Below are 21,139 nucleotides of genomic sequence, written 5' to 3'. Positions count from 1 at the left end.
AATTTTTAGTGAATTCAATATATTGATACTCTGCTTATTAAAACCTTTTGGATTTGGGTTCAGTTGTAATCCAAATATAATTTCTCTATATTTTCTATCACTCAGTAATGGTAGAAGGGTAGAAACGCCACCATGTTTGCAACCAAAATATTTTCACCCATACAGAAAAGGGTGTCATCAACAGTTTGGAGAAACCCCAAGATTTACAAAAAGTTTTAACCCAATCTTTAGGAGGAAATAAAATCCTCAGAGAAGAAAAAATAAAACAGCCCAGTGAAAAGCGACAATGCTGTTGTTTTGTTTTGCTTTTTATTTTTGGTTGGTTGGTTTGGGGTTGGTTGATTTGGGGAGTTTTGGGTGCCTTCAAGTCAGTGCTGGTTCCTGATGGCTGCCTGGACTAGTCCATATATTTTTCTTGGCAAAATTTTGGAAGTGGTTTGTCATTTGCCACTTGCCAAGGGCTTAAATAGAGTGACCCAAGGTCACCCAAATGGTTTCATGCCTAAGGCGAGTCTAGAACTCATTCACCTCCAGTTTCTATCCAGGTGCCTTAATTACTACACCAAATTGCTTGGTGGTACTAGGATGCTAATCTACTGTAGGAGCAAGCATGGAAAACAAGGATGGGTTACAACAGGATGCTAAGGTGATGAAGAGCAAAAGGATTTATTAATGGCAGGTTATAAGCAGGCCTATAGTTTCCCCATAATTAGCCAGGCCTATAATTAGCCACTTTTATTGACTTTGTCTATTTTAGCCAGGATATTGATGAGATATTACTAGGTATGTTTCCTGTCTGTCCTCACATTGGACTCTGCCGTGCCTGAAATATGCTACTGAGTTCTTTTGCAATGCAACTCTCTTTGAGGAGGCAGATTCTGACTGAGCCAACTCATTAAAGGTGTTGCTGCATTTCCTATGCCAAGCATGCCTTGGAAAGCTGCCATTTGCTGTTCTCTATTCCTCATAGCTGTTGTCATCCGGATGTACTTCTTCTTTGTCAGGTGGTTAAGTTTATCCCTCTCTCATCCTGACCCCTCAGGATGACATCAGAAACATTTGGCAGCTCTACTAAAAACAGGAAGACTCCATTGCCAACCAAGGATGACGATCACTCTTTCATGTTGAGAAATGCTAAACTACTGAATTAAAAATATCAGGGAAGAAAAATTGCTCCCCAGAAGCTTGGGAAAAGATAGGAGTGCTTTACTATTTCTCTTTTACATGCAACTTCTAAGGAAGGTGGGGAGATCAAAATGAAACCAAGGGCTAAAATGCTTGTTCCTCGAGATATAAATTTAGAGAAATTAAGAAATGTTTTGCTTGTCAAAGCAACAATCATACAGAATTTGCAAAATTACATGATAACATGAATTCGCGAGTCCTAGGTCACATTTAATGTGAAGTTGCATGTGTATATAAAGACCGTTCAAGGTAAGCAATGTTATGCTGCATGTGAAAAAATGAATTAAATGATTAAAGTAAAGACAAAATAAAACATGGCTAAAGCTAGTTTCCACCCACACCATTCACTACAACTTACCACATTTTTGTATCCTTGGAAACCATCTTTGCTTATAGCACATGTATACTACACATTACCTTTTGTACTGATACCTCTCATCTTTTTTTTCCAGAACTTTCTCAGTCTTCCTCTTTCTCTTAACCTGCTCCCTCTGCACAAATCTTCATTCAGTTGTGAGCCTTGTAGGCCTTTCTTGTGTTATCACATGGTTAAAGACTTCATTTCCAGTGCATTCAATTTAAGTACATGCTTGACAATCCAACCCTTACTACTATGGTTCTTAGCAGAACTATGCTTATACACTGTGATTTTCACTGCTTTGATCAAATTCCTCACAACAGACCACACTACTATTTCAACAGCATTATATATATTAACATTTCTCCGTTCATTTCCCCATCTTTAGTAAAAATTTAACCAAGGTACACAAATCAATCTATTTGCTCTCCGTTTATCTGTAATGTGCAATTGTTGGCTCCAGTTTTTCCTGTCAGACACAACTACCTTAGTCTTTGATACAGATCCATATTCATTATTGCGTCATACTGTTGTTTGTTTTGAGAATAGTTAAGATATATTCCTTTAAGACAGGGCTGTATTATGTTGACAGTTTCAGCCTTGGAAGAGCTAAGATTGTGGCTTACCTTGGATATCAGTTACTTTGCAAAGATACATACACACACACACACACACACACACACACACAAAGACAGTGAAGGCACAGCAAATTATTTGCTCTGCTCCGGCACTGTGCTAACTTTTGTTAGTTTGAATGCTTTATAGATACCTTGCTATAAGTGGTTTTCTTATTCATGGTATTCTGCCACCTTTGCATCACTTTACATTGCTTACTGGACAAAAGGGTTAAGATTCATTAACACCATACAGTTTTCAAATTTGATAATAAATTACTAATCTCTGATTCAGTCCTTGATGGAGAAAGATCATTTTTATCATACCCCTCCATCTAAAGCTGGTGCTACTATCTGCCACATAATGCTAGCTGGTATGGAAGTAGCCACTATATTTTGCCCCAATCACTTCACCCAAGAGAAACTATATACATATATATAGTGTTAATGTTACTTAGTTTGGGTAATGAAACATCTGCAAGAAAACAACCAATATATATTATATACTATATGTATACAGACAGGCAGACAAGAAACATTGGCTCTAACCATAGAGGTTAGATTGTTTTTTTAAAATCCAGACAGACCACAAGATAATTTTCTCTAGAGATAAAGCAACTGCTTCCTTTTTACCACCCTTTGTGCAGTGCTGAAACAACCACCCACTACAAGTTTAAATAAATCAATATGCTACAGGCAGAGGATTATACATTCCACAAACCTGTAAGTGCTTGAGTCATTTACCTACATTAGTTCCAAACTGCACCAGCTGAAGTCCTCTTATGTTAGAAGTGATGCCAGAATCTTTCCAGCAGCCACACCCAATGCAAATATTATTTCCAAGAACCAAGAATCTGGCCCCACACCCAATGCAAACATTATTTCCAAGAACCTAGCTTTTTCATGAACCTAATAATAAGAAGCCTCCATAATTGATCATCCGCACTAATTTTCAGGCAACAAATCTGCTTCCTGTGTACAAATAGTATTTTGATTCTAAAGGTAAGCATCAAATTATACTGCCAACATTATATGACTCACATCCAGGCATGATAAAAATTAAAATATGTGAATTTTATTAAAAAGACCATCACAACTTACCAAATGTATCTGTGGTCTCATGGTAAATAATCATAACCATTATCATTTTGCTTCAAAAAGTGATTTTTATCTGATTAAACAACTTTGTGATCTGAAATTTGTAGTAGTCAATTTCTTCTACATGGCTATATAGTATATAGTAATTTAAACCATGCTAAAAGAGTGCATGTTGACTATGGAATCCTGTAAATCCCATAGATATATATTCAGGGTCATTCTGAGATTTACAAGTCTCCGTATCCATGGGAAAAGTTGTCCATGTAATGATATCCACTGGGTTAAAAATAAAACCATGTGGATATTGTTACAGTTGAACTTGGTGTGGGAGACAAGCCAGGGCCTGTTAAGTCTATCATATGTTTGCTGTTAGTTAAATTGATTGTGTAAATAGGCTCTCGTAATTTAATTTGAAAAGAGGAAAGCTTATGGTATTGATGCCAGCGAATACACAGAATATTGGCTTTAGTTGGTTTCTTAAATAATTTGTTATATATGGGTGCATATGGAGGTAGTTTTATGCAGACAAGGTCTATGAAGACAGCAAAGCTGGGAAATAGGTCTTCCTGTTTTATGCTAATTAATAAAGAACATAGCTATCTTAATTCCTGGACATTTTGACAGTAGCATCAGTTAGTTCAACCCTCATTAAATTGGTGTGTTCAAAATGTGCAACTCTCAGAATGAATCGTCATTGCATACTCAGCATATGAAGAAGCCATGGGGTTAAAAAGTCCAGATTAAACTGATCCACAGATAGTTCCTTACTTCAGGTTTAGAGAACTTGAGCTCAATGGCAGTTTAAGACGGGGAAAGGGAGATTTTAGATAAGAAGTTCTCACTAGGCCTGTCTTCATTGTGATTGTTGGCCATTTGTTTGTCCTCTTCTTCTAATTTGTACAGCTGCTCAGGAATGATACATGAGCCAAATGAAAGCTGCTATTCTGCTACATTTACTCTTCATTTACTTTAGAGGTGACATAAAATTTGGAGATTTGTGGAGTTCCATTGTGTGATACTAGAATCTTTTCTGTTGCTTCATTCCAAGTAAATGCAATTTACTCCTAGTAATGGCCATGAATATTTGGATTGCATGAATATATAATAACGCAAGAAAATTTAATAATCTTTTTTTACTAAATGGCCAGGACTGCAAAAATGGAGTTTTTAAATACCCAGCATTGAAGTCAATGGGAAATACAAGAAATTACCATTTCTGGACTTCTTTCAAAGCAGGAACCTGTTATTTTGCTACGGCTATTGAACAAAGTAATAATACAGCTTTCAATTGAAGCAATGTTTATGACAGGTTATAATATAGAACAGGGGTCTTCAAACTTGACCCTTTTATGACTTGTGGACTTCAACTCCCAAAATTCCTCAGCTAGGCAAGCTGGCTGAGGAATTCTGGGAGTTGAAGTCCACAAGTCATAAAATGGCCAAGCGTGAAGACCCCTGATATAGAAGATCCAAGAATAAAGTAGAGGTTGAATTTTTATGCTCACTTCTACACCATGTTATCATTCCCCATTCTTTCAAAATAGTTCAAAACAACAAAGATTCCTTCTCAGTTCTGCTGATCTCAAAATGCTAAGAACATCCAACACGTTCTTGTTGATCAGTGCTTTCATCATATCAACAACAGGGTAGTCATCATCCAATCAGTATCCAACTTGTAGTACCTCCTGATGTAACAAAAAATCCATTAATTCTAATTCTACAAAAAAGTGAAATAAAATAAATTGCTAGTGTGCCCTCCTATCCCAGTCCTGCATTTTTTTGTTCACATTATGTATGTTTTTATATAATATATATCCATTTCATCTATATGTATCTAAGGGATGGGTGATAGAAAATTATTCTTGCTGCAAATTTTCTATCTGCATTAAAAAATCCTCTTATACATTTTAATGAAAGGATACAGATCAACAGTTTTGCAATTACAGTTAGTCCTCAGCTTACAAAATAATGGATTCCACCCATCTCGGTCAAAAGTCATGACAGTCATAAAATGGGTCACCCATGACTTGATTTTGCTATCTTTTTTGCAGTAATTGTTAAGCAAATAACATGATGTTATACAAACCAATGGTTCACTTTGGCCAGTAAATGGAAAACCTAATGCCAGTTTTTAGCAAAAACTTTGTAAAACATGGTCACATGACTACGAGATGCTGCAAATGGCTGTAACTAAAAACTATTTGCTGAGTTCCAGAAATATGGTCATGTGACCATGGGGGTTAGTCATTGAAACTTTGGAACTGGGTTGTGAGTACTCCCAAACAAGTCCATCAAACTTTGAACAATCGCTAAGGAAAAATTGTAAGTCAAGGATTTCCTGTATACTTTTTCCAATACCATATGGTTAGATTTTTTAAATTAATTAATTATGTAGATCTATATTCTACACACAAACTATAGCCAGGTGCCATGAAGCTCAGAACCAAAGATAATCTGAGGCAAAAAAAAAACCACCAGTGGGAAAATGAACCACCTATAGATTGTCCAAAGTTGCAATACTTTAAATAAAATATAGTTTTCCTCATGTTATTTTCTCTAGTCTTCACTGAGGACATTGTGGAAATCTGGAATGGTGCAAAAGGACTCTGTGGAAGTGCCCTATGTCTTATAACACTTATGCTCACAAATAAGATTTATACTGCACACAAGTGTCTATTTAAAAGGATAGGTTGGGGACAATAAATGATGTTAATGTTTCTTAATTGATAACTGTGTGAGAAGCAATTTATTTTACAGGTTTAAATATAAATGTGCTTTTATTATCATTATTGTTTGTGTAGAAAAACATTTGCAATGCATAAAGTGGAATGAATGTAATTATGTTAAAGTTCTATTCTAAAATATTTTTATTTTAATTATGTGGCTGTGCAATTTCATTTAGGCATTTAAATTAATTTATTTAGGATGAAACACACCTCATTTTTAGCAAGCTTCTGTTAATGGTGATTTTGAAATGGTACCCAGATATTTTGTTAAATAGGACCAAGAGCTCCCAAAAAATTGCATTTGCAACCAACCTTACTCTAACTATAGATATAATCATCAATTTCCTACAGTAGGTATGATGATCATGATTTTGTCTTACTAACTTGTAGCATAACGATAATTATCCATTTATTTACATTTTTCATTTGGCAAGGATGTGCTTAATTTATACAACATTGTCTGAAAAGAATTTGATGCAAGTTATCTTGTGGCTAAAGAATAAACTTGTAGCAGCCATTCATATAAAACAAGTAAGAACTTGGCAGGGATTTTCTTTCTATTTATGCCTCTGATATTTATATTTGAAAGATTCCCCAGTGGCCCCACAGAGAGGGGAAGCAATGGACACTATATGAGTCATTTGCATTGTAAACTAATCTTTGTTCTCAAAATGTCAAGGGCTGTCTCACTCGTCGTTGATGTTGCCATTCAGGCCTTTTTCCATGACCTTAGGCAGCCCGCTTAAACACTGGATGTTGAAAGAACACAAATATAAATAATATCAGTACAATAGATAAACTGGATCAGGAGTCTATTTAATGACTGTTATAGGATTCAGACTAGAATGGAATGGAATGGAATGGAGTCAGATTGGACATGGAATGGTATGGAATGGAATGTTCTTTAATAACTCTTATAGTATAACTACTGACATTAGCCATATTCTCAGCTGCTCCTTCTGGGTGATTTTGTTTCCCAAGCTGCTGAATATATTGGCTCAAGCTTCATGGTGTCTTTAATAAGCTTCTGCAAACAACTGCTGCAAACCTTTAGAATCCTGTGGATTCTCTCTCCCTCATCTTGATGGCAAAACACTTGAAATTTTTGGTAGGAGGGAAGGAATTCTGTACAGAGCTGCACATCCATATAATTCTCAGATCAACATTTTGTGTATGGTTTAAATTAATTGCATTTTATTAATAGGTCTCCTGGTGTTTTGTATTTATTTGTGTCCTAATTTATGGTCTTATTCTTTCAAATGAACAATTTGTTTATGAGTTTTTAAGATACATTTTGAAACTAACCAGGTAAATCAATTTTCTTGTCTTGAAGAACTATTATTTTCTTATTATTTTGATTGTGTTGGCCAAAGACAATTCCATCTTCAAAACAGTGAAAATGTCATTGCAGATTTATGTTAGTTGAAACCATTCCAATTTAGCTTTAATTAAGCAATCCTATTAATCAAGCAACAATGAATAATGTGCACTTACATTGAAGATAAAGAAATTACTATAGTAAGGTTTTTTCTCCATTTCCTTCATCCTATTGCTTTCCTTTTACAATATGGTGAAATACTATATTAGGACCACCATATTTGGACTGCAACAATCCAAAAGATATCTAGATGGTAGGAAAGAGAAACATAAAACTCTAACTCTTTGCTGCTGTTTAGTGGCCATTCAGTTCTTTGCAGCCAAAATAGGGCAACATTATTTTTAGTTATTGAATGACAACAAAGAACTTTTTTTTTTACAAATTGTATTTTCTAATATTACATTTACATATTTGAAAAGCAGCATGGTGGCTGGGTAGTCGTAATTCAATTACATACAAATATTATTAGCACAGATTTCAAATTGCTACCATTTCCTCTCTTTTTCCCTTCATATGTACTGTCTATTTGTGAATTTAAAGACAAGTTTTATCCTATCAATCATATAAAAATAACTTTCTTACATATATCCATAGTTTTTAGTTTACACATATTTATCAGGTCATTGATTGTGTAAAAGATTGTATGTTAAAATAACTAGAACTTCTTTATAGTTTAAGTGACAGATTATTTGTGGATGAAGATATTAGTTGAAGAAAGATATTAATTTAATTTCAGTTTTATTCTGATTTTGTTATGAAATTTTTGGTATTCAGAGTTTGAAAATTTAAACAAGGAGTCAGAGTCAGCATATTGCCTGCAACAATCTGGATCCTCATTTTACCAACCTCGGAAGGACGGAAGGATGAGTCAACCTTGAGTCGGTGAGAGCACAACTTTGAAGATAACCTTCAAGCTTTAAAGTTAGCTGTCCCAGTTAGCCTGATATTTGGGGAAACACGTTTGCTTCCAAGACCTTACTATAATGGCAAATATAATCCAGTTCTATGATGCTTTAAATAAACATGATTTGGTCATGCTTGCTGCGAATGTGGGGAGGAGAATATATTGTATCCATCTGAAAAAAGCTACTTAGTTACTAATTGTATGATGCAGCAGAGTGGACAAGAAGGAGTGACATCAAAATTGGTAGAATATGGGATGATATCAAGCCAGGAGGAAGTACATGAAAAGCAAGAACTCTTTTCCTTGCTTGACATCCTCTGGACACCGAGGAATCAGAAAAGGTGCCAGAAATTTAAAACATCTTGAATGACAGAAAAATTAATATCTCACTTCTAAAGCACAAAGTGACACAAATAGTTGCTTGTTCCACTGTCCTTAATTCAGGAGGATTGTTTCAAAGAAAGAGATTTTTCCATTTTTCTAGTCTATTGTGTTGCAGAAGAATTAAAAACAACATGATGAGATGTCAACTTGTAACAGTCTGTTCTTTCTTTTTCTCCCAACTCTCGTAAGCTTCTTTTACCATGACATTTCTACCATCCACTTTTGTCTTGAAAACATTGGCTGACTTGGGAATCGTTGATTCGTTCTTTTATGCATAACACTGTCAGCAGATAAAGGAAACATTTCTTTTCAAGAGCCTGCATAGGTGGCTAGCCTAGATATTTTCTGCTTTATTTACTTGAGTGCTTAGCAACCTGTCTTTCTGCATTTACTAGTGCATTCAATCCCACCTCCTAGAAGAACCGCAGGCTTTTTTTAATCTTTGCTTCATTCTCATTATTGTGGATCTTTCTTATGTTATTATACCATTTGATTGAGGCTCAAACCTTGCATTCAGTGCTAAAAACAGTTCTAATACTTTATTTGAAAATAGGTGCCATGAAAGTAGGAAAAGCTAAATTGAAAGCAGCAGGGAATTTTGTGCTGGAGTTCCCAACAGACACATTGCCCTCTTAGTTTTCTCCTGAAAGGATAGAAAGGAGTGAGAAAGAACCAGATTCTCACAGCTGAAACCACTGCCAGAATGAATCCTGCAAGTTGGAACGTGTCTTACATGTGGCTATACTTGAAAAGTGTTTGAAAGCTGTAATTGTTGCCTGGGCAGCCGCTAGGCTGCTAAGTAGGACAACTTATCACTATTACATGATGCCTGTATTGAAAGATCTCTACTTTCAGTCATCTGCTTTCTAGGCACAATTTAAAATAACATTGATGTTTTAAGGACTTAAATAGCTTAAAGGCTCTTTATCCAGTAGATCTCCTTTCTTATTAGGAAAGAACAGATATGCTAAGTTGTTCTTAAAAAACCTCTCTGAATATGCTTCTGCTTTCAAAACCCTGTTCATCAAGCAACTTAAGAGAAGAGCTTTTGTTTGTTTGTTAAATTTATATAGCTGCCCATCTCACTGAAAGTGACTCTGGGCAGCAGACAGATAAAAACAAATATATACAGTATATGAAAACAAAACATATAAAATATAAAAATCCATATTAATAAATATCATAAAAACAAGAGATACAAAACCATAGGAGAGGGAAGATAAAAATGGCCACCTCCACAATGGAGTCATCTGAACAAGTCTCTGTTTGCCCTAGCCTGGACAACATAGCCAGGTGGCAAGAACTTTTTGGAATATCAAAGGAGATGGAGCTAATCTAAATTTGAGGGGGAAGACTATTCTATTAGCCTATTGCCATGGCAGAGAAGGCACATCTCCTGGAACCTGCCAATGGTACTTACAACATGCCTAGTCTGATAGATCTAATGGGGTGGGCTGATGTAACTGTAGGCAGGTGTCTGATGATAAACGATACAAGATGTTCACAAGCCTTTGGGGCAATATTAGGTCTAGTGCAACTTATCTTTATAGAAAGCAAGGAAACAACAAATCAAACATACTGGTGCATGTTTTTAATCTGTGATTAGGAAGCAGGTTCAAGAAGGAGAATGGGAAAATGGATTCTATGGCAATGATATTCTTGAGCTAAAAACAGCCTTTTCCAATCAGGAAATTCTAGAAGTATTAGTCTCAGTGTATCTTATTCCCCCCATGACAATGGCAGCAAAATAAAAAGCTGAAGAGTTGTCTGGATCTTTAATAATTCCCCTCTGGACAAGGAGAGGACTTGAGATCATACGTTTAGTGCTCGAGACAGCTGCATCCTGTGAGAAGATAACAAGATATCAGTCTCTGGCAAGTTTTAGAGTTCTGGGAAAGAAGAGGAATAAACTTATTGCTCAATCCATGGTCAGCACCTTTGAAACTTGGTTTGATTGCATTGGGTAAATTTCCTTTAATCCTTAGTGAAAGAAGTTTTAACTATAAGATTAAGAACTTTTTTTCTGGTACAGTACAAGCACCAAAAGAGTAATTGAAACTACAAAAGTTACAAATGGACTAAGGATCCAGATAAATTTAAAATAAGATTTTGGAATTAATTATAAAGAATCCTTCCTGTGGAAAAGTGCTTTAGTTTTGGTTAAAAATAATAAGATTTTAAGAAGTGGACACAAGAGGCAACTAGAAGGAACTAAAGAGTACAATTAAAAGAGAAGGATTCTAAACTCAACCTACAAAAACTCTTAAACTCAACAGAATGTAGCAAAATATTTTAACACTGGACATCTAGAAGTATATTTTTGACCAGTGGACTCAGAAGTTAATTTTAATTGTGTCTAACAAATGTTATGGAAGAGAAACAGGTTCTGCCTGACAAGACTGAGACTGATATGAAAATAATGTTTACTCTGGACAGAGAAAAGCAACACACATAGTGTTTTGCAAAATAGAGAACACATGATAGTGATTTCTGTCCCATCACATACTAATGCTATTCTGTCATTGAAGAAAAAAAGGCCCACTCCTTGGTAGCATTTTTAATATTTAGTAATGTACCTACTTTCCATGGTTCATGTCATTATTTTAAAAAAAAAATATTGGTGTGATTTCTTACAATGCTGAGAATGTTTGTTACAGAGGCATCCATAAGACCAAAATCTTTCATTAAAATGATGAAAACAGTGTCACTTCATCAAGACACAAGCTCTGACCCTTTTGTGCATGAAGTCATGATTCACAGACAAAACAAGTGGTGCTTATGTCAAGATGGCAAAACCCTTGCCCACCTTTACCCCCAGGAATGATTTCCAACAGCTTTACCAAAAAAATGTCTCTTGAAATATATTCTCCAGTTCCAAGCTTGGGATTTTAATAAAGATACCCTCAGTAAACTTTGATCCCTTTATCCTTATCCCATTGCCCTTTTTCTTCCCTTCTTTTCTGAATTTAAACCATGAACACACCTAGGAGACATGCAATGACTTGGATGTTCAGAGGGGATGGTGGAACAGGAGGTAGCAACAGCTATATGCACCATTGGATCAGGATGTTCTGCAGTTTAAAACTAAGCCCTCTGCAGGATACTTATTCTTCTTTAGCAGAGATAAAACAAAAAGTGATAATGCTATTATGACGCTTGGTAATTATTTTATCCCTGAAACTTTTTTTATTTCCTGAAGTGAATCCAGATTTTGCAGATGATCATAAACCATTTTTTTTACATAAGGACTATAAGTAAAGGAGCCCATCAGGTTCCTTGTTATTAAGCACTTTGGGGACAGTGGATCAAAAAGTGGTATATAAAAATGAGAAATAAAAGTAACACAATAAATAAATACCTTGGGGTTGGGGAGGAAGCTGTTCTATACTGTCCAAAGCTCAAAGATAATATTAAGCAAACAGCTTGCATTATTTCACAGACTTAATTAACAGCTTCTAAATGCTGAATATAAACTAAACGTACAATTATATTTTAATTATGTTGGTTGGGACCTTTGAAAATATTTAGTAGATCTGGCCTAAGAATCAAATCCACATTGCTCTGGAAACACTGCTTGGTCAAAATCATGCTGCAAAAAAAGAAATGTGTCAGAGAAAATATTTAAGAACTGGAACATCACCATGTCGGCCCAGCAAAGTATTCTACAGTACCTCTATAGGACAATAAAAGAAACTATAAATATAAAGCAAAATCAAATCTAATACCTTATTTGAATTCATATTCGCTCAGAGAATTGCTTTCTTTTTGCAATTAATCTTTCCACAAATTATTCTACAGTTAACACTGAAGAAAGGCTTCATTCAATAAATGGAAGATATACAAGACAAGTTCATGTTTTTATAAGCACTTTGAGAAATCAACCGATCAATGAACTTTTTGTATATCTGTTTGGATGGAAAGATCAATCTGTTGTCAATCTGCATATGTAACCAGGGACCTGTATCTTGTTTTATTGTCTTATATCTCTCTTAAAGACTCTGTAAAATAATGCAAGCTGTATGCATGTTGATTGGACAACATATATACATAGAATGAAGGCTACTGCTAAGCTTGTAAGCCGCCCTGAGTCTTCGGAGAAGGGCGGGATATAAATGGAATAAATAAATAAATAAATAAATAAATAAATAAATAAATAAACAAACAAACATACATGTTAATCAGTTCCTCTTTGTAAAGTAACTGGACAATGGCTTCTTCTTGTTAACAGTAGAGCCAAATGGTCTTAATATATATTTATCTTCATGAGCAATTATTCCATCACCTTCCATCAAAAGCATGCAACATTTCCATAAGCATTGTAACATTGTCCCTATTGGGTTTTGTTATCCTCCAGGCTTCAGAAAATAATATCAAGCAGCTTCCATCTACAATTTAACATATTCAAGAAAATCAATATCAGTTATGCAAAAATGTTTCAATTAATGATGTAATAAAAATGTTTCTGTGCTTTTTAATAGTATTTATCTCAAAGACAGTGAGGATAGTATTTTAGGAGGCAATCAACAAAATGTTGAGAGTGTGCTACCAGAATATAAGTACTTTATTTCATTATGCATATTCAGAACCAGTTATTTTTTCCCATTTAACAGCAACTCTTCACAATCAGTACAATTACAGACCATGCAATGTTCTTTAAATATGAAGTTAGACCTGTAAAATTAGATGTTACTCCCTTAAAGTTCCATGCTATGGGTAGATCAAGGCTGAGATCAGATCATCATAATTTCCATAACATTAAAGTGTACATTTACACAGGATTTGAAGAGACATGTCCTTTCTTCCAAAGGCTGACATAGCACTGATTGGGATCTCAGCTGTACTGTATAACATTCAACTATGTGGAACTCCAGTAGTTCAGTGAAAAAAATGTTCAGTGGAAAAATAAGATTTAGCACACAGCAAATACCAAGTTTATAACTTTGCTACTTTCTTTGAGGGAAAACAGAGCACTACCCAGATTGGCTTGCATGTGGAAAGAACAACCTCATGTGACTCAATTTGATGTTCAAGGATATAATTCATACTACAAAAGCTTCTTTATCCCATAGTTATCCAACTGATTCCTTATGTTGTCTTTGTTAATCACTTATGGTACCTGGCTGCAAATAAGCAGAACTGGACTATTAAGGGCTGCCCATTCTCCTTGAGCTCGATGCACATTCTTATTCAAATATAACAAAGAATCCTGAAATATATTAATCACTTCCACTGAATGCCATATGATGTGGAAAGTTAAATATCTGTTAATCATAAGAAAAGAAGCATAGTTGAAACAGACACAGGTTTTATTATACTACATCAGTTGTGGAGTAAACATTGAACGAAAGAATCACAAATATTTTTTTCATTTTTTTCTTGCTGTTGTTCAGACTTGTATGTTCTTCAGCACGGTATAATTGATAGAAGGGGTAATAAATGCATCTTTTTCTATGTTTACATTTCTATGATGATGCATATAACTATAACTTTATGCATTTTTGAATAATCTGGAAGCCTTGAGGAAACAATAGTGTTAAAATAACACAGTAGTAATATTCACTAATATTGCTGTAGGTCTCATTTGCTGTCTTTACAGTATTAAATAGTAAATCCCCTTTTTTAGAATACACTGAAATAATGCATAGTTGCCTGTAAGGAGAAAAACATTAAATTTCCTTCTTTTACTTGAAACACATTTAGATTTTTTTACATTAAACAATTCATGTTTACAATTAATGTAGCTTCTACGTTTAGATATGAGTTACACAAACTGGATTCTGAGTGAGCACAGCCAACAATATAAAAACATTATTACTTGGGTTTCTACATCAAATGACTTAGTTAAATATCCACTAGCTATTAGAAGCAGTTGGTATGTAGCTTTTTATGTTTAATTGACATGGAGTTTTTGAGTTCTCATAACCCCAAACTACACCTGTGTCACTCAACATATGTAGAAGGCACTCTATTAATTGTTCACACAAATTGTTTAACCAATAAAATCAGAGTATGTTCCAAGTACTGTAAAAGAAGAAAATATAATGATCATACATATCTGATACATACTGTAGTTTTCTGGATATATTACAGTATTTCATGAACAATAGGTAGAAAATTATTGATGATCAGGTAACTGGGATCCCTGGCTCTTATAAAGTCCCATTTGCTTATCTGTATGAGATACTTTGTCCTCATAACTTGAGCAGCTGGAATTAATTTGAGGTTATAGGTGAATGTTCAATGAGGAATGTCTCAGTAGTACTTAAAAATGTTCTACAAAAGAAAATATTTGGATCGGGTTAGAAAAAGATAATTTTCTTGCTTAATCTGCCTTCCTCTGTTAGATTCAATTCAATTCAATTTCCATATACTAATACAGTATTGTTCCAAACTGTGACATGCAGAAGACTGAACTCTGGGAAAGATTCATGAATTAGAAATTGAAATACAGAAACACCAATTGTTCCCAATCCGCTTATTTAATGCAATTGTTTTTTATTTAAAGTATACAGCTCTCAACATTGCTTTAGATACTAGATTTTGGTATCCTAATATTTGAGGAGGGAAGAGAAATATTTCCCTCTTCTCAGCCTTTGAGAAATACAGTATACTACAAACAATTCCTGCTTTTTTATCTTATGAGAAGAATCACCATTTAGTGATAGGTGCAGTCCTGACATGGAAAACATTTGTATACAGATCTTTCTGCTTAAAAAGATTAAGTAATATAATGTGTATCTTCCTGAATACTCTGGCTATCCATAATCTGTTAATCAAAGCAGACATTTTGAGCTAGATAGATTAAATATGACTAGGCATAAAATAACTTCTTTGATTCCTAATTTTCATGATGTCTGCCAAAGAAAACGTAGAATATAGTTTTATGAAATATTGAAATGGTCCCAATGAGTTTTCCCTAATTTGACCTTTCAAAACCTAACCTTCTAAATCCCTTTTAGAAAGGGGGCAGCAATATCTAAAGCAGTTTACTCACTTTTATTAATATAGCCTGTGTTGAGAATTTCTTGAGTCAATTTTGTGATCTGTAAAAAACAATAGAGCTGGTGTTAGCATATTAATTGCATAATAGGATTAATTTAAGTGATAATTGAAACAGTTAAATATCCCAAATAATATTTTTAGACATCCTTTCCATTCTTATTTCATTATAAACCAATGTCTGCTATTTACTACAAGGATACTAAATAAAGATCAAAGTGTTGGATATACAGCTTTTCCCCAACCAATTGGCCTTTTAATAAAAACTCTAAAGATATAAATCATACACAAAGAGATTCCCCTTTTAGAAAGAAGACAAGTTACTTCCCCCCTCTTATTTTGTATAATGCAAGGGTTAAGAAAAGGAAATAGAAATTCTTCAGATGTAAATGTTCCACAGGTACTAGGAATTAAAGGCAACACAGCACCTCCTTTGAAGGCTTTCAAGTAACTTCATCTTTTTCAAGGATCATGTACCAGTTTTAGTTCTCAGGATGCATGAATGAATATTTACATTTAACATAATTGACCCCTTAGCATGATTCCTCTTTAACTTAATATAGATGAAGGGTCAAATTACATATAACATCAGGTCTTTGTACATTTTAAAAATAACAGCCAATGGGAATGATAATTGTTGAAAATACAGCAGGTGGGATTTAATTATTTTACCTCAGTTGCAATTTTAACAAAAATGACTCCTTTGTAGCTGTTATTTCTACTGGGATTGAAACACTCATTAGCCCTACTCCGAGCAGGTACTATTTCCATTTTTAAAGAAGAATTATATATTTAATACAAAGATGCAATTAAAGATAATGTCAGAACTTATTCTAGCACAATGGTTCTCAAAGTGTCACCAAGACCATTTCAGGAGATCCATAAAATCAAATAAATATTTTAAAATTTCTGTTTTAATTTCTAATACAGTAAATATTGAAAAATAAAAATTAAATTGGGGCCCTTCATCATTTTTAAGACTATAAGGGGTTCGTGAGACCGAAATGTTTCAGAACCACTGTTTAGCAGTCTAACATTAAAAATTAAACAATTCAAAGATTACAGACCATGTCTTGCAAAACAGACATTGTGCAGCTCACTGTTCTGTGAATAAATATTGTGATTAGTACCACAAATCAGAATTTTTAATGGAATTTTTGAGAAAGGTATTGTTCACCATCTCTGCATACAGTCTTTGTTCCACTTCATCTCTTTATATACTGTAGTTAAAAACAATCACAAGTGCAGAAACAATATAAAAATCTGAAAAACTGTTTACAGGAATCAATACACAATCAAAATCCATGCTATGAACTTGACTCGACTCTCTAAAACAAAATGTTTTCTATCTAAATTAGCACCTGGGTAGCTACCCTTTCCCATTTCTCCAAGGAGAAGAGAACAACTTCCTTATTTATAAGCTACGTTGATGTTAATCTCTGGAATTTATGATAGAATACTCTTCCCAATTTGGTGTCCTGAAGAATGTTTGACTTCACATCAATATTCCTTAAAATGCACTCCTAGTGATCATTGGAGTTGAGGTCAAGCAAATCTAGAGAATAATGAGTTAGACAAAGCTACTCAGACTTGGTGCTTATTCTAAGGTGTTTCTTGGTTTATTCCACTTGCATATATAGAATTTCTATTAGAAACATGATATTTATGGGATGACTGCAACCCAGTTTTGATTTTCTTAGTCAAGGATATTAAGTTTAGTTAGAACTGGATATAGACTGAAACAGCTCACCACAACTTTTTTCTTTGTTTCAGCCTTAAAAAGGAAATGTGATGTAGAACAATCATGGATTTATCGGTTCTCACCTTTATTTATCCTCCTGCTACTAGATCTTACTTTGCAGCTCTAGTATACTTTTATCTTTACTTTTACATTATTTTCTGTTAAAAGCTCATCTAAACTGGCAATGTGTAAAACCACAATGTAGTATATCTTAAAACATTTTCGTGCTAACTGTTAGGGTATAGAAACATTAATCTAAAACAGCTTTTCAATCATTCAGTAAAATCAAAGTATCACCCACTTCTGGGGTTTGTCATTTAAAGGCATTCCTACTGTTTTAATGAAAATAGAAAAACAGCTTATAATAAAATAATAATAATAATAAAGAAATTCTCCAATAGTTCTGCTTCAGTCATTCTGAAATCTCTGGGATTTTGTCACATATACAGGTGAAACTCGAAAAATTAGAATATCGTGCAAAAGTTCATTTATTTCAGTAATGCAACTTAAAAGGGGAAACTAATATATGGGATAGACTCATTATATGCAAAGCAAGATAGTTCAAGCTGTGATTTGTCATAATTGTGATGATTATGGCTTACAGCTCATGAAAACCCCAAATCCACAATCTCAGTAAATTAGAATATTGTGAAAAGGTGCAATATTCTAGGCTCAAAGTGTCCCACTCTAATCAGCTAATTAAGCCATAACACCTGCAAAGGGTTCCTGAGGCTTTAAATGGTCTCTCAGTTTGGTTCAGTAGGAATCACAATCATGGGGAAGACTGCTGACCTGACAGTTGTGCAGAAAACCATCATTGACACCCTCCATAAGGAGGGAAAGCCTCAAAAGGTAATTGCAAAAGAAGTTGGATGTTCCCAAAGTGCTGTATCAAAGCACATTAATAGAAAGTTATGTGGAAGGGAAAAGTGTGGAAGAAAAAGGTGCACAAGCAGCAGGGATGACTGCAGCCTGGAGAAGGCCATTCAAAAGTGTTGGGGACTTTCACAAGGAGTGGACTGAGGCTCGAGTCAGTGCATCAAGAGCTACCACACACAGACGGATCCTGGATATGGGCTTCAAATGTTGTATTCCTCTTGTCAAGCTGCTCCTGAACAACAAACGTCAGAAGCGTCTTACCTGGGCTAAAGAAAAACAGACTTGGTCTGTTGCTCAGTGGTCCAAAGTCCTCTTTTCTGATGAGAGCAACTTTTGCATCTCATTTGGAAACCAAGGACCCAGAGTCTGGAGGAAGAATGGAGAAGCATACACTGCAAGATGCTTGAAGTCCAGTGTGAAGTTTCCACAGTCTGTGTTGATTTGGGGAGCCATGTCATCTGCTGGTGTTGGTCCACTGTGCTTCATTAAGTCTACCAGGAGATTTTGGAGCACTTCATGCTTCCTTCTGCAGACAAGCTTTATGGGGATCCTGACTTCATTTTCCAGCAGGACTTGGCACCTGCTCACACTGCGAAAAGCACCAAAACCTGGTTTAATGACCGTGGGATTACTGTGCTTGATTGGCCAGCAAACTCGCCTGACCTGAACCCCATAGAGAATCTATGGGGCATTGCCAAGAGAAAGATGAGAGACATGAGACCGAACAATGCAGAAGAGCTGAAGGCCGCTATTGAAGCATCCTGGTCTTCCATAACACCTCAGCAGTGCCACAGGCTGATAGCTTCCATGCCACGCCGCATTGAGGCAGTAATTGCTGCAAAAGGGGCCCAAACCAAGTACTGAGTACATATGCATGCTTATACTTTTCAGAGGTCCGATATTGTTCTATGTACACTCCTTGTTTTATTCATTGCATGTAATATTCTAATTTACTGAGATTGTGGATTTGGGGTTTTCATGAGCTGTAAGCCATAATCATCACAATTATGACAAATCACAGCTTGAACTATCTTGCTTTGCATGTAATGAGTCTATCTCACATATTAGTTTCCCCTTTTAAGTTGTATTACTGAAATAAATGAACGTTTGCACGATATTCTAATTTTTCGAGTTTCACCTGTACATACACACACACACACACTTTTATCTTTTTCAGTTGAGATACTGATGAACCAATTTTCAGCTCAGCTAAGGTACTGGATCCCAAATAACTGGAAAATAGCATCCACAAGCTAATTTCTAGGATTTAGCAGGCAATCCACAGACAAAATCTGTACACATATTTCTAAATTTTCTGAAAGGAAAAGAAAGATACAGTACATTCAAACAATGGTTTAGTCACAAGATAAACAATTAGGCCTTTAAAAAGTAATGTGTCAATTGTTCTGGTTTTATTGTCTATCATTTTTGTTATTTCATGGTAAGAAAAAAGACCTGTCTTAAAATTGATGTCTTAAACTCAGACATCATTAATTGCTTTTAAGTTTCTTCTTTGGCAGAGCATGTCAGTTTTTTTCTTCTTCATGCCATTTGAAGAACAATGAATGGACTAAAACATTCCTTTTATACAATCCAGATAATGGCCCTTCTTGCATTTGGTAGGTGCCTTATACCAAGTGGCAAAGGTGCCTTATTCTTTGCAGAAGCATGACACATCCATTTCACCCATTAACGTCCCTCAACCCAATGTGCCTTGGCTCCACTGACCTTTGTGATGATGCCTTCAACATACGCTGCAAAGTACTATAGTGTAGCCCTTAACCCAATATAACTGGAACTGGTTTTGTGAATAGAACCATTACTACTTGTGAATTGCTACATGATTGAAAAGATTATTTGATATCATGAAAATATGGTTCTATTTGGAAATTATTCTTGTAAGTTGATTTACATAAACTTAAAATTTGTGCATTAGTGCAAAATAAGCAAACAGAACTTAAATCCTATTAGGCTGAGCTGCAAAAGCTGAAAAGGTGTTGGATTTATGCTCCCATGCTGTCTGAATGACCTTTTCATCAAAGATGTTTATGATGATGGACAAGGAATTAGGACAATTCAGATGTGATTGAGTCCTAATTCCTTGCCCATCATCATAAATATCTCTGAATTTAATTCATTTGGGGAGGGAAGCAGGCAAATACTACTGTGTAAATGAAACAAAGCATCTTTTACACTCATTACAAAATTATGAATAAATCCAAATGCTAATTAGCATCAAAATTATTAATTGAAAAAAATGATTACATCTGTTTTTTACTGAATGAGGCTTACTTAAAAACATTTTAAATGAATATAAGGATAAAATATAAAATAATCACATCATAGCATTTCAAATGGAAATATTAAGATTAAACAGGATTATTAAAATGATCTACATTTTAGACCATCTTAATGATAACTAAGAGAGAAAACACAATAGTTTAAAGCCAAAATATACACATTTTTTTATGACAGAACTTATTCAAATGAAAGAAAAGTATTTCTGGGTAGGATATCTGGAAAATTTACTGCTTTGTAGATTATAGTTTTTGACATGTTTAGCATAAAGTAAAAAATAAAAGATGATAATATTTTGACATCTGAGACCTAGCAGTTGAAAAACAAGATTAACACAGAGAGATATTTTACTTACTTCATAATGAGAAGACTAAAAAAATGTGACTGGACCAACTATTCTGAAAACAGAAATGTCGTATTGTTATGAAGGAATTAGTAACAGAAATTTGTTTGGGAACCAGTTAAATTTATTTAGAGGAATAAACAAAAATACTATGTATGTTCTAGGCAGAACCAAATGAGAATAACACAAAATTTTTAAAATGGTTTTTGAGTTCATTAAAATAACATTTGTT

The sequence above is a fragment of the Vipera berus genome, assembly GCF_964194415.1.
Source record: "Vipera berus genome assembly, chromosome: 2".
Taxonomy (NCBI): domain Eukaryota; kingdom Metazoa; phylum Chordata; class Lepidosauria; order Squamata; family Viperidae; genus Vipera; species Vipera berus.
The sequence above is the reverse complement of the archived record's forward strand: the minus strand, read 5'-3'. Positions refer to the sequence as shown.